The 14,110-nt window shown below is 42.4% G+C and overlaps 1 long non-coding RNA gene and 1 pseudogene across 1 annotated transcript; one reads left to right on the top strand and one right to left on the bottom strand.

Annotated features, from left to right (window-relative positions):
* The first annotated feature begins 9,465 nt into the window (after window positions 1-9,465).
* On the top strand, window positions 9,466-9,917 carry LOC144285320 (small ribosomal subunit protein uS10 pseudogene; annotated as a pseudogene).
* Window positions 9,918-12,718: 2,801 nt separating this feature from the next.
* LOC144286358 (uncharacterized) lies at window positions 12,719-13,828 on the bottom strand. Its single transcript, XR_013354441.1, has 2 exons — window positions 13,317-13,828; window positions 12,719-12,967 (listed from the first exon to the last, which is right to left on the bottom strand). It is a non-coding gene; the product is annotated as an uncharacterized LOC144286358 (long non-coding RNA).
* Window positions 13,829-14,110: the final 282 nt, after the last annotated feature.

Genomic DNA, 14,110 nt, shown 5'->3' with positions numbered 1-14,110 from the left:
ATGTGATAGAGTAGAAATAAAATGGTTTTTTTAAATTGAGAACCTTGTAGTTCTAATATAGGCTGGTCATGTTGAACAACTGATGCCAGAAACAAAAAAAAAGCAGGGATGCCTGGGTTGCTCAGCGGTTGAGCCTCTGCCTTCAGCTCAGGGCGTGATCTCCCAATTCTGGGATTGAGTCCCACATGGGGCTCCCTGTGAGGAGCCTGCTTCTCCCTCTGCCTATGTATCTGCCTTCTCTCTGTGTCTCTCATGAATAAATAAAGTCTTTAAAAAAAAAAAAGAAACAACAACAACAACAAAAAAGCAAATAGTTACTGAGTACTGAGTACCTACTGGATACCAGTCACTACAATAAGGGCTTATGAGCCTCAGCTTCTTCATCTGTAAAGTCAAGAGGTGTGTTACAGACTCTGTAAAGATTTCTTGCATTTCTTTTTTTTTTTAAGATTTTATTTATTTGAGAGAGTGCCTGCCTTTGGCCCAGGGTGTGATCCTGGAGTCCCGGAATCTAATCCCACATCGGGCTCCCTGCATGGAGCCTGCTTCTCCCTCTGCCTTTCTCTCTCTCTCTCTCTCTCTCTCATAAATAAATAAATAAAATCTTTAATAATAAAAAAAGACCTGAGCTGAAATCAAGAGTCGGATGCTCAACTGACTGAGCCACCCAGGCACCCCTCTTGCAATTCTAAAATCCTGTGATTCTTGGGGAGGGGAAAAAATAATAGTAAAATAAAAGCCTCTAATTCCCATTTATAGGTGAGAAGGAAGGCAGGAGAGGGACTTGAGATTTAGGCCCATTAGTGAACTCCTAATTTTGTAGACAGCTATCCCACCTCCTATACTCAACCACCAGGATAAATTTCCAGCACCTACTAGTGCTGAGATTATTGTTAAAGACTAAGAGTCATTCAGGAAAACAAGTCATGTTGTAGACTTTAGAGTAAATGTTTACTTTTGATTCCTAAAAGGAAGGAAATTCCATTTTAAGAGATTTTTTGGCCTTATAAGAATAGTGAGGACACTAATGGAGGCAGCAGAGGGGAGGAGCTGATGGGGCAGGAAGGGAGGTGTTTCTTCCTAAGCACAATAACTATAATCACTGGAAGACTGAAATTACTAGTCCTGTTGTTTGTCTAGCCTTCTGGAACTTTTACGGTTATTTCTATGTGAATCAGTTTCTCTGATTTCACAAACTATATTTGCCCATCGGTGGAGAGAAGATCGCTGAAAGAGGAAAAGAGGACTCCCAGTTCCCAAGGCCGTCTGCCTATGGCAGTGTGAAAATGACAAATAATCACAAACTATACCAAAAACCAGAAAGTCCTTGGTGAGACAGTCTAACTGTGGAATTCAGGTTCTTGAAAAGTCCCAGAGGACTTTTCTGAGCCCTCAGTTTTTCCTTTGAAAGCCTTTATAAGGTGTCAAGAGAAGATAGACAAATCTGTCCAGGCTGTAGTTGCAAGAAGGTCTCTAGGCAAGTGCTATTCCCTTCAACACCACCCCACTTAGAACGTTGAACTGGCAGAAATACCTCCTAATGAGGAGGCTGGGGCGCCTGGCTGGCTCATTTGGTGAAGCTTGCAACTCTTGATCTCGGAGTTGCAAGTTTGAGCCCCACGTTGGGTGTAGAGATTACTTAAGAAATAAATAAAAGTTGAAAATTAAAGAAATAGGGGATCCCTGGGTGGCTCAGCGGTTTAGCCCCTGCCTTCCGCCCAGGGCGTGATCCTGGAGTCCCGGGATCCAGTCCCCATCAGGCTCCCTGCATGGAGCCTGCTTCTTCCTCTGTCTGTGTCTCTGCTTTCTCTTTCTCTCTCTCTTTCTCTCTCTCTCTCTCTCTCGAATAAATAAAATCTTTTTTAAAAAATTAAAGAAATAGGGGCACCTGGGTGGCTCAGTGGGTTAAGCGTTTGCCTTTGGCCTGCATCATGATCCCTGGGTCCTGGGATTGAGCCCCATGTCTGACTTCCTGCTCAATGGGGAGCCTGCTTTTCCCTTTCCCTCTGCCCCCACCCCTGCTTGTGCTCTCTTGCTCTCTATCTCAAATAAATGAATAAAAATCTTTTTAAAAAATCTTAAATAAATAAAGCTAAGAAGCTGTAGGGCACTTGTCTGGCTCAGTCGGTGGAGCATTCGACTCCTGATCTCAGGGTCCTGAATTTGAGCTCCACATTGGGCCTAGAGCTTATTTACTTACTTACTTACTTTTTTATCTGTTTATTTTTAAGAGTGGTGAGCAGCAAAGTTTATTGAGTACAAAGCTCCCAAAGAGGGAGAAGACCCAAGAAGATTGCCCTAGAGCTTACATTTAAAAAAAAATTAAAAATAGAGGCACTTTGTGGGCTAGTCCGTTAAATATTTGTCTTCAGGGACACCTGGGTGGCTCAGCAGTTGAGCGTCTGCCTTTGGCTCAGGGCCTGATCCTGGAGTCCCAGATTGAGTCCCACGTCGGGCTCCCTGCATGGAGGCCTGCTTCTCCTCCCCCTATCTGTGTCTCTGCCTCTCTCTCTGTGTCTCTCATGAATAAAGAAATAAAATCTTAAAAAAAAAAAAAAAAGTATCTGTCTTCAAATGATGGAGCCCTTTGTCGGGCTCCTTGTTCACTGAAAAGTCTGCTTCTCCCTCTCCCTCTGCCCTTCCCCCAGTTTATGCTTCCTCCCCTGCCAATAAATAAATAAATAAATAAAATCTTTTATTTTTTTCAACTATTTTAATTTATTTATTTGACAGAGAGAAAGAGAGAGCACAAGCTGGGGTGGGGTTGCAGAAGGAAAAGCAGACTCCCCACTGAACAGGGAGCCAGATGCAGGGTTCCATCCCAGGTCCCTGGGATTGTGACCAGAGCTGAAGGCAAAGACACTCAACCAACTGAGCCACCCACGTGCCCCTAATTGAAATATTTTTAAAAATAAAAATTAAATGAAGAGACAGAACATATGGCTGAAGAAGCTAAGGCTGTTTTGAATGGGTCCTAGGAAAATTGGTCAAATTTGTATTCAGGTCTATTTTTTCTCCATTTCCTTCTGACTTGAGTTAAGTGAAAGAAGAGGTTCATCAGCTACCTCAGTATACTTTTGACACATAGAGCTGAAGTTCACTCTGGGAATAAAAGATATATTTTCTAAATAGTGGGTTGGATTTTCCCCCAGATTACAGACAAATGCAGACTCACTATAGAAAATTTGCTAAATACAGAAAAACACAGAGAAGAAAATTAAAATCACCCGTAGAATCCCATCTTCCGGATGTCCACAGTTAACATTTGACAATCTATAGGGTGATCCAGGAAGTCTTCATTGTCCTTGGGGAGAGGAGTCAAGTACATAGACGGGGACTTGTTTTCTCTGGAGTAAGCATCCAGTGAGACTTGCCAGAAAGAAACCTGAATTTTGGTCCCCCATTCCACCCTCACTCCCTCACTCGAGTCTCCTAAGTAAATAGATGAGAAAGACATAGATTAGAATTTTAGGAAACATCAGACAAACCCAAACCCCATTTCTAAAGGTCTGTCTTTAAATAGATTTCATTGGGGATAACGTTGCAAATCCATTCTAGTTTAGAAATTAATTTTGACATACTTATTAACAGTCATACTGGGAAAGGAATAGAGATGAAAAGAAACTATTTCTTCTAAATGCCAACCTATTTGTGTGTATGATTTGAGAGGAAGATCCCGATGACCCAGAACATCACACCTGAAATCTGCCATCTTTGAAAACTCAGTGCAATTCAGCCAAAACTTGTTGCCTTGGAAGTGCTGGGTCCTGTGCCAGGCCCAAGGTGAAGAATCTTGGCTAAGATCAGGCACAGTACTTGCCCTCAAGATGAGCAGTCTATTAAGGGAGGCAGGCCTGGGAAGCAGAAACCATGTGCTAGTGCAATCTACATACATAGAAGGTACAGTAATGGCAAAGAGAAAAGAACAGCTATATCTGGAGGTTATTTAGGTGAACACATCCTGGAGGATTTTGCCAAGGAGAAAGTAATCCCTGCAGATGTTTGGCTTGGAGGTTAACTCATGGATTCAGATAAGCAGAGAAAAATGATTTATTTGTTTTGTCCAAACCTAATGTGGCCTACTTCCTGAGGCCACACTCACAAAACAGACCTAGTTCAAAAGAAATATTGGTCTGAGGGATTATTGAAACAGTCTCTTTAGGTCACATGCATGTGTGCTCTCTCTTGAATAAGAATACTGAGTCTTGGGGCACCTGGATAGTGTCTGCCTTCCACTTGGGTCATAACCTCTGGGTTCCGGGATAGAGCCCTGCGGTGGGCTCTCTGCTCAGCAAGGAGTCAGCTTCTTCTTCTTCTTCTTCTCCCTCTGTGCTCTCTCTCTCTCTCAAATAAATAAATAAAACATCTTAAAAAAAAAAAAAAGAATACTGAGTCTTTTGGCTAGCCTCTCACCTAACTGATCCTTCCCTTAAGAGACCTTAGAATAAGAGGGAGAAGTGTGGGGATGCCTGGGTGACTCAGAGGTTGAACGTCTGCCTTTGGCTGAGGGCATGATCCTGGGGTCCTGGGATTGAGTCCCACATTGGGCTTCTTGGGAAGCCTGCTTCTCCCTCTGCCTCTCTCTGTGTGTCTCTCATGAATAAATAAATAAAATATTAAAAAAAAAAACGAGGAAAAATTGTGTCTTTAGCCACTTGATGGAGGTGGATAAAGGTGAATGGGATCTTTGGATCCTTGAAGGGACCTCTGATCTTTGTCTTCTGGCCTCTTGCTGGTCTCAAGCAAGTGATATTCTTGCTTGCCTGGTCTCTGGATATTCAGCTTTCCTTCAAAGTTAAAATTTTGAGTTACTAGAACCCATGCCCCATTCCCCATCCCCCATGTGTCACTCCGTGTCTCATTTGGCCTCCTCTGACTCTGATGTTATGTGAGATGTCTGAAGTCTGGCTGTGATGGCAGCCTTCCCTGCAGCCCTCACCTCAGAGCCACCTGCTATGTACTATCCACTTCTGCCACCAAGTTCCCAGGCTAGGGTTGCAAAGCTAAGCCTCTAGGCCTCCCAGGGCCTAACTCCACAGCACAGATGACTTGATGTACTTGTTCCTTAGGTTAATATGGGGGATCTTCAGGGCAGCATTTTCCTGAGCCCCAGATGAGAAGAAGGTAGTGTCCTCAGTGCTACTTTGATTTATTCAACATACCTCTTACTCTCTGAAACAAGCATGGGCTCCCAAAAATAAGGACACACGTGATAGTTTTATGTTCTTCATACCTTTCCTCCTTTGCTCCATCCTATCCTACCAATCCTCCAGTCTGAATAAGTGAAGCCTTTTTCCATATGTTCTTTCTCCATCTCATCTTCAACTCCTGGTTAAATCTTATCAGGAATCAAAAGTGTTTTCTCTCCATCTTGGGAGCCCTGCAGGCGAGGTCACTTTTATGCTAAAATGCAGGGGTGCACAGAGGTGGGGGAAGTGAATAAAATACTGTGGGTAAGAGGCAAGAATTTTGTCTAGTTTGTTAATGTCTTGGTGTATATGCGTCAGCTGATCTTAGATCTTTCCCCAGAATTCCATCAGTATCTGTCCAATCTCCCTTCCCCCCTCCACATGCCCATGTTACTTAAGGTAATGGCCATGGTTATGGGCGTGAGAAATATTTGAAAGAGCCAATGGACAGAACTTGCCAGATTTCGAGGGTGGCAGAAAGGGACTTACAGTTTTCTGGCTTGGGCAAATGAGTAAATGGTGGTACCACCAATCTAGAGAGCTAATTCAGGACGGAAGTTTGCTTTTTAAAATAAAATAAGTTTGGGGGTACCTGGGTGGTACAATCAGTTATGCACCTGACCTCTTGGTTTTGGCTCTGTGCTCAGCACAGAGTCTGCTTGAGATTCTCTCCCTTTCCCTCTGCCCCTTCTGTTCCTGCTCTCTCTGTCTCCCTAAGTAAATAAATCTTTAAAATAAGTTTGTTTGGGATACTTATGGTTTGAGGAGCTTCTGGACTGGATCGCAAAGAAAGATGATAGCTGGACAAACCATTTGAAATCATTAATTTATGGGGTCCCTGGGTGGCCCAGAGGTTTAGCACTTGCCTTCGGCCCAGGGTGTGATCCTGGAGTCCCAGGATCGAGTCCCACATCAGGCTCCCTGCATGGAGCCTGCTTCTCCCTCTGCCTGTGTCTCTGCCTCTCTCTCTCTGTCTCTCATGAATAAATAAATAAAATCTTAATAAAAAAAAAACCCATGAACTTATGAATGTAGTTAGGACTTATTTGTGGACAATACTCCTAGGATGAATCATTTTATGAAACACATGGTCCAATTTCACCTTTTATATTTTTGAATTTTTTAAAGATTTTTTTTAAGTAATCTCTATACCCAACATGGGTCTCGAACTCACAACCCTGAGATCAAGAGTCGCAAGGTCTACTGACTGAGCCAGCCAGGTGCCCCTTCACCCTTTATACTTTGTGTAATCAACAGTTTTCTACCGAAAAGCTACCAAAAGCCCCTTCACCCTTTATACTTTGTGTAATCAACTGTTTTCTACCAAAAAGCTAGATGAAATCAGCAACTCTGAAGAAACGGCTTTTTTTTTTAAAGATTTTATTTAAAAATCTCTCTCCCTCTACCCCCTGCCTCCTTTCTCTAAAAGAAAGAAAGAAAGAAAGAAAGAAAGAAAGAAAGAAAGAAAGAAAGAAAGAGTCTTTCTCCTCCAACTTTCTTCTCATTTTATACCAATGAGATGAAGACCTAATGAGTAAGAAACTTCGGGCACCTGGCTGGTGCGGTCCATGGAGCGTGCAACTCTTCATCTAAGGTCGTGAGTTTGAGCCCCACAGTGGGTGTGGAGCCTACTTAAAAAAAAAGAAAAAGAGAGAAAGAGAGAAACTTTGATTAGAAAGCAGAATAAGGGCACTGGCCACAGGGATAGGAGGTGAAGGATAGAGATCCCAGAAATGAAACAGAAGAATCTTCAAAAAAAAAAAAAAAAGGGACACCTGGGTGGCTCAGTGGTTGAGTGTCTGCCTGTGGCCCAGGGTGTGATCCGGGGGGCCCCTGGATCCAGTCCTGCATCGGGCTCCCTGCAGGGAGCCTGCTTCTCCCTCTGTCTGTCTCTGCCTCTCTCTCCGTGTCTCTCATAGATAAATAAAATCTTAAAAAAAAAAAAAAGAATCCTCAAAAATGAAATAGAAAATTCACCTGAAAATGAAACATTACAATTCTGCCCAGAATGGAGCCTGTCCTGGTAAGACTTTACTACCTCTAGAGAAAGCTGGGAACCCATCCACAGGTTGCCACGTCAGCAAGACCGGGGCTGACTGTTCAAAGGAAAGTATGCATATATGCATATGTAATCACTGTGCAAACTGTAGTTGTTAACATCGTTTATTCCTCAGAAAAGTACAAAAATCCAGCAATGAGGACAAGGCCAGCCCACAAGTAGAGAACAGGATATGAATAAACTAAAACACAATAAAGTACTATTGAATCTATTTTCTATTTAAGGTATATGGCTTATCTAAAATAAAACAGAAAAAGAGGGCTGGTTGGGAACAAGGTGTGGTATCTGGTCAGAAGGGAAATCATCGTATGCACAGCCTCTATGACCTTTGTCACTTTTTTCCTCCACATATTCATGCATGAAAATGACTCAACACTAACACTAGCAGCTTATTTTTAGCAGGGACAACAGAGCCAGTTAAAAACCTAAGCATAGTAGCCGTTGCCAATTGATAGTCTCACACATCGGAAGCAGGGAACAGATACTCATTTGTTCATTTCAATTGGATATGTGTGACTCGAGGGGCACCAGAGAGTCGGCCTCTTTCAAGATATATATTTGCTCTTTCCTTCTGCCTCGGTGCTGGGAACTCCCTGCGGAGAGTTACTCCTTTGGACATGAGATCTGAACATTAGGAGGTCACTTAGCTAGCAGTGGAATCTAATTCCCTCCTTTTACAAGTGAGGAATCATCCACGGTCACCTTCTGGCTTCATTGAAGCTAGTATCTAACACTGGACTAAGCTCAATGCCACATTCAGGACTCTATTTTTCAAATTCTGAAATCAGAAGCCAAGTATCATACATTTGATATAAGATCATATGTCTGGAAGAAGAGGACATATCCTGGCCTATCTCCCATTCTGTTATATAAATGTTGCATATAAGGGAATAACATTGTTTACTATCAAGTTAGCAGAAATCAAGACTCAGAGGAATATATTCTTTTTTTTTTAAGATTGTATTTATTTATTCATGAGAGGCACACAGAGAGTCAGAGACAAAGGCAGAGGGAGAAGTAGGCTCCCAGTGGGCAGCCCAATGAGGAACTCCATCCTGAGACCCCAGGGTCACACCCTGAGCTGAAGGCACATGCTCAACCACTGAGCCACCCAGGTGCCCCCAGAGGAATGTGTTCTTTAATGTTTTGTAAAAAAGTTAAAATTCAAAATCTTGGCCAAGCACAAGGCAATAAACACAAGTGATTGAGAGTATACAAGGTTTCTGGAGTTAGCTCCCGGGGTCTGAATTATGCTTCTGTCACTTAACTAGCTGTGTTTCTTAAACAAGTTACTCTCTTGTACCATAGTTTCCTCTTCTGTAGAATGAGTTTGAGAATATGAGTACTAGTCTTACAGGGTTGTTGTGAAGGTTCGATGCCATAGTACACACAAAACATTTTTTTTTTTTCACACAAAACATTTTGAATAGTGGCTGGCACAGGAGTGTTCAGTAAATGTAAACTACATTTTTAATTCCTGTCGGATTATTAGTGAGGAGCCACACCCAGCTCCATCTCCTATGGGCATCTCTTCTTACTAGGAGTCTGTTACCAAATCACACCCTGTGTGTCTGCATTCTCATGGAAGGATTTCTGCAGCATGATATCATCTCTCGAAAACTACAGAGGCCAGGTATGTTCAGGGGTAGTGGCCCAGTTGGAGACAGGACTTAAAGCCCTGACATGAGAAGAAGGCTCGAAGTACCTGGATCTGAAGCCCCTACTGAAGATAGCCTCTGAGGAGATCACAGAGCTGCCTTCCAACTTTAAATACACACATAATTTTAATAAGTCATCCAGTCTATTGTGTTTTTGTTATCCAAGCCTGATGGACTAAGTCTCATTAAACCACTGAGACTTGTGATTGACTTTTGGCTCTAGCATAACCTAGCCTATCCTGACTAATACAAAAGGTGCTAAAATCATAGTATTACGGAAATTATGGGGCACCTGAATGGCTCAGTTGGTTGGGTGTCTGCCTTTAGCTCAGGTCATAATCCTAAGGTCCTGGGATTGAGCCCTGTGTTGGGCTCCTTGCTCAGCTGAGAGCCTACTTCTCCCTCTCCCTCTGCTTGCTGTTCTCTCTCTCTCTCTTTCTCTGTCAAATAAATAAATCAGGAGGAAGACGTGGTCTCCACCAGAGCGGAGTCCAGGATGCCCCGCTCCTGCTCCTGACTCACCGCTGTTCGCTCTCACTGAGGAACAAGCGGGTCAGGAAGCCACACTGCAGCCATGGCATTTAAAGACACCGGGAGACACCCTTGGAATCAGAGGTGGCGATTCACTGAATTAGAATTACTCTAACCAGCCGCAATGTAAAATCTTTGGAAAAGGTATGTGCTGACTTGATCAGAGGTGCAAAGGAAAAGAATCTCAAAGTGAAAGGACCAGTGCTGATGCCTACCAAGACTCTGAGAATCATTGCAAGAAAGACTCCTAGTGGTGAAGGTTCTAAGACTTGGGATCATTTTCAGATGAGGATCCACAAGCGACTCATTGATCTGCACAGTCTTTCTGAGACTGTTAAGCAGATTACCTCCATCAGTATTGAGCCTGGAGTTGAGGTTGAAGTCACCACTGCAGATGCTTAAATCAACCTTTTTAATAAATTGATTATCTGTTGTTAAAAACAAACAAATAAAATGCAAAAAAAAAAAAAAAAAGAAGTTATAGATTATGTGATATCCAGCCCCAATTGGGAGAGACTGGAGAGACAAACCAAACCAGTCCAGCATTATGATCATCATCAGTGAAGACAAAAGACACCAGGCCCATGTAACAGACTCCCAGTAGGCGTCTTGGAAAGTCAGATGACAAGAAAGCAAGAGGGAGACAAATGTGAAATCATTGCTCTGAATGGTGAACCTCTTCAGGCTTCCCCCAGAGAATTTTAGTCTGTTAAGACTAGACCAGGGTCAAGGCAAGTGGAGAGACTTTTCCAGGCAAAGAGCCCGTGTCTTTGCAAAAGGCTTTATTATATCTAAGTTTAGAAAGTGGAAACAAGAGGATGGTTGTAAGAGAATGTGAAAATAAGTGGGATTGAGGAGCTTAAGGAGAGAGAAAAAAATCAATGGCATTAGAATCATCGCTCTCATAGTCATGAGCAGAAACTAGGAGTGTCAGAAGAAGGCAGTGTAGTTGAACAGGAAGAAAAGAGATAACTGATCCCATTTGGGTTGCCTTGTAATCCTTGGCATCTTATTGGGCCGGAAAAGCATATAATTCCTGAGGACACAATGTTAAATGGCATGGTGTGGTAGTTAACATGAACTCTGGAGCAAGAGTGGCACGGATTGACAGCCAGCCTCTGCCACTTACTGGTTTTGTGGTCTTGGCTAAACTATTTAACCTTTCTGGGCCTCATTTTCCCCACCTGAAAAATAAAAGTTAGAATCAGGCCCACCTCATATAGCTGCTACCCCAGACTATGTGAGGAGCCTCTTACAAGTTCTTTCTCTCATCAGCAAATTTTGCAGGTTTCCCCAAAAAATCTCTTCTCCTCCCTCCCTCAAGGATCAGGGCCTCACTCAGAAGATTGATGATGCAGTTTTTTTTTTTTTTAACCATATTGCAGAGCTAGAGACAGACAAATGACCTGTGTGCAATTTTTTTCCCGAAACATAGGCAATTACCTTCACCAAATGATCGTGCTGTTTGATTTGTAGTTTGACTCTGGAGTCAAAAGTGGGAGGGTTCATACTTCATTCTTGATTAAGGGCAGTGAAGATTCCCACAGGACTCATTCCTAATTAGTATTATGAATGGCCTCTCTTTGCCCTGCATCCCAGGATGCCTTTCTGTTTCTCACATGTGGGTATAATGCGTTAGTTGCTCTGATTCCTTAAATCATTAATAGCAGGACAGACATGACCTGAATCAATTCTATTCTTTGCACAGTGTTAGGGCTTGCTGTCTTATTGATTATGATTTCTTTGCATCTCATAGTGCATCTCATAGTGATCCCTCAGGAAAGTGAGACTTTTAGAAAAAAGCCTTCCACGTGGTGAAGAAGCACACACGTAATTTAGAGCTGAAGCTCTGGCCCTGCATGGACTGGCTTTAAATCCTAGTTCTGGGGCACCTGGGTGGGGCTCAGCAGTTGAGTGTCTGCCTTCAGCTCAGGTCCTGATCCCAGAGTCCTGGGATCCAGTGGTGCATTGGGCTTCCTGCATGGAGCCTGCTTCTCTCTCTGCCTGTGTCTCTGCCTCTCTCTGTGTCTCTCATGAATGAATAAATAAAATCTTAAAAAAAAAAAACACCTCGTTCCACTTCTTCTGGCTGTCTGAATTTGAGCAAGTCACCCACCTTCCATGAGCTTCAGTTTCCCTACCTAAAAAACAAGGACAATAATAGTATTTACCACACTAAGTGGTTGTGCATACTACTATAAATAAAGCACTGTGCCTGGCACAGAGTAATCCTTCAATATATGTTGTCTATTATCATTCATTTTTGTGTAACAAATGAATGGCAATTATTGGTCCTTTTAAGATACTTTTTCCTTTTTTTTTTAAGATTTTATTTATTTATTCATGATAGAGAGAGAGAGAGAGAGAGAGAGGCAGAGACACAGGCAGAGGGAGAAGCAGGCTCCATGCAGGGAGCCCGACGTGGGATTCGATCCCGGGTCTCCAGAATCGCGTCCTGGGCCAAAGGCAGGCACCAAACTGCTGTGCCACCCAGGGATCCCTGTTTTTTATATAATTTCATTTCGTTTTGTTTATGATTTATTGATTTGAGAGAGAGAAAGAGTGCAGGTGAGGTGGGGAGGGGCAGAGGGAGAGGGAGAGTGAGAATCTCAAGTGGAAGTCTGCCCAAGAGACTCCATCCCACAACACTTAAATCATAAACTGAGCTGAAATCAAGAGTCAGACACTCAACTGACTGAGCCACCGAGGTGTCTCTATATAATTTCATTTCTTTAGTTTTTTTTTTAAAGATTTTTATTTATTTATTCATGAGAGACACAGAAACAGAGGCAGAGACATAGGCAGAGGGAGAAGCAACCTCCATGCAGGGAGCCTGATGTGGGACTCGATCCCAGGACCCCGGGATCAAGCCCTGAACCGAAGGCAAATGATCAACTGCTGAGCCACACAGGTGTCTCTTTAATTTAATTTCTAAAAGGCTCTACCCTGGGCAGCCCCAGTGGCGCAGCGGTTTGGTAACGCCTGCAGCCTGGGATGTGATCCTGGAGACCCAGGATTGAGTCTCACATCAGGCTCCCTGAATGGAGCCTGCTTCTCCCTCTGCCTGTGTCTCTGCCTCTCTCTCTGTGTCTATGAATAAATAAATAAAATCTTAAAAAAAAAAAGGCTCTATGCTTGGCAAGCAATAGCATATTATATATTGTAAAAATTCTAGAAGACACGTTTGACGTATTGTTAGAATGCATATTTGTCAGATATTGGAATTTATATCTACACAATCACAAAAAGTCTGCCTTTGAAATAAAAGAACATTGTCAATGTTTTCATGTTTGGCTTTGAGGTATTTATATAACACTTTTATGCAAATAACCCCCACCTATTTCTTCTTAGGCCTAGCATCTCTTCTGAACCCCAGATAAATGTCTTCAGTTGGTTACCGTACGTTCTCTCTCTTGTATCACCTCCATCAGATGCATTACATCTTCCTCTAGCTGGCTTTTTCGGTCTTCCCTATTTGAATAATATCATTATTATCACAATCCTTAGGTGTAAAATTCTGTCATCCATAGCTATAAAAAAACCAGATATTTATTATTTACTTTGTGCCAGACACTGTGTTAAATTTTATTGCATTACTTTATATAAATCCTCTCAACACTCTTATGATGTCATGACAAAAACTGAGGTTTGCTTGGCGATATTGGATGTCTTGACCAAGATCACATAATTAATATGTAGTTGATCCAAGAATCGCCCCCACATCACTTGAAAACAGACTCATGATCTTCAGCACTATCATTGCTGTGATAGAGTTCCTTTCCAGCTCTTGTCAATCATATTCAATCACTTCCCAAACCTTGTTAGTTTAGCCTATGAGTTTTAGCGCAAACATCCCTTTGACCACTTTAATCCTCATACCTTGATTATTGATGACATTGGCATTTTCTTTATGGGCCTCTTTGCTTCCAGTGTCTCCCTATCCAATCTACCCTCCAGACTATAGCTAGATTCTTCATTGTTCTAAAGCATAGCATTCCCCATGTACCAATGTAATCTTGAATAAATCGAGTCATCTCTTTTGGTCTGTGTGTATGCCTATAAAGAGTGAATTAGATAGCCACAACAGTTTTATTAAGTTCTAGAATTTTAAGATGTTTCTCAGGTCACTGTTCTACACTCAAAGGTTCCATGACTCTCCATTAACTACGGTCCCAATTTCTTGGGCTAGCATTCAAGGCTTGTCATTAATCTGCTGGTCTTCTCCCCCACTATTCTAGAAGCACTCTATCAGGAGTGTCTAATGAGTTTCTCTGACATTTTTTACTTTTTCCTGTTTGCATCCTTTGCTCTTGGCTATTTTCCTTGTCTCCCAGAACCTACAGACTTGCCTATCTGCCATCTTCTCTCTGTGCATCCCAATCATACTTCGGTGAAACCTTCCCCCTATGCTACCAAGGCAGCCTAGTGACCACTCTTTCTCCACAAGAGTTGGTGTCATTAGTGCAGTTCACTAAACATTACTCCTGTTATTATTTTGGGGGAGGGTGAATATATTCAAATTTGCAAGTTTATTGTTGTTGTTGCTATTTAAACAAGGGGAGGGTGGAAGGCCAGGGATCTGATGTCTGAGGTAGTGGATTCCCCTTCCCGGAAGTTTCAAGAAGAAACTAAAAAAAAAGAAAAGAAAAGAAACTGAAACCCTTTGTCAGGGT

Source organism: Canis aureus, chromosome 16, assembly GCF_053574225.1.
Source record: "Canis aureus isolate CA01 chromosome 16, VMU_Caureus_v.1.0, whole genome shotgun sequence".
Taxonomy (NCBI): Eukaryota; Metazoa; Chordata; class Mammalia; order Carnivora; family Canidae; genus Canis; species Canis aureus.
The sequence above is the reverse complement of the archived record's forward strand: the minus strand, read 5'-3'. Positions and strand labels throughout refer to the sequence as shown.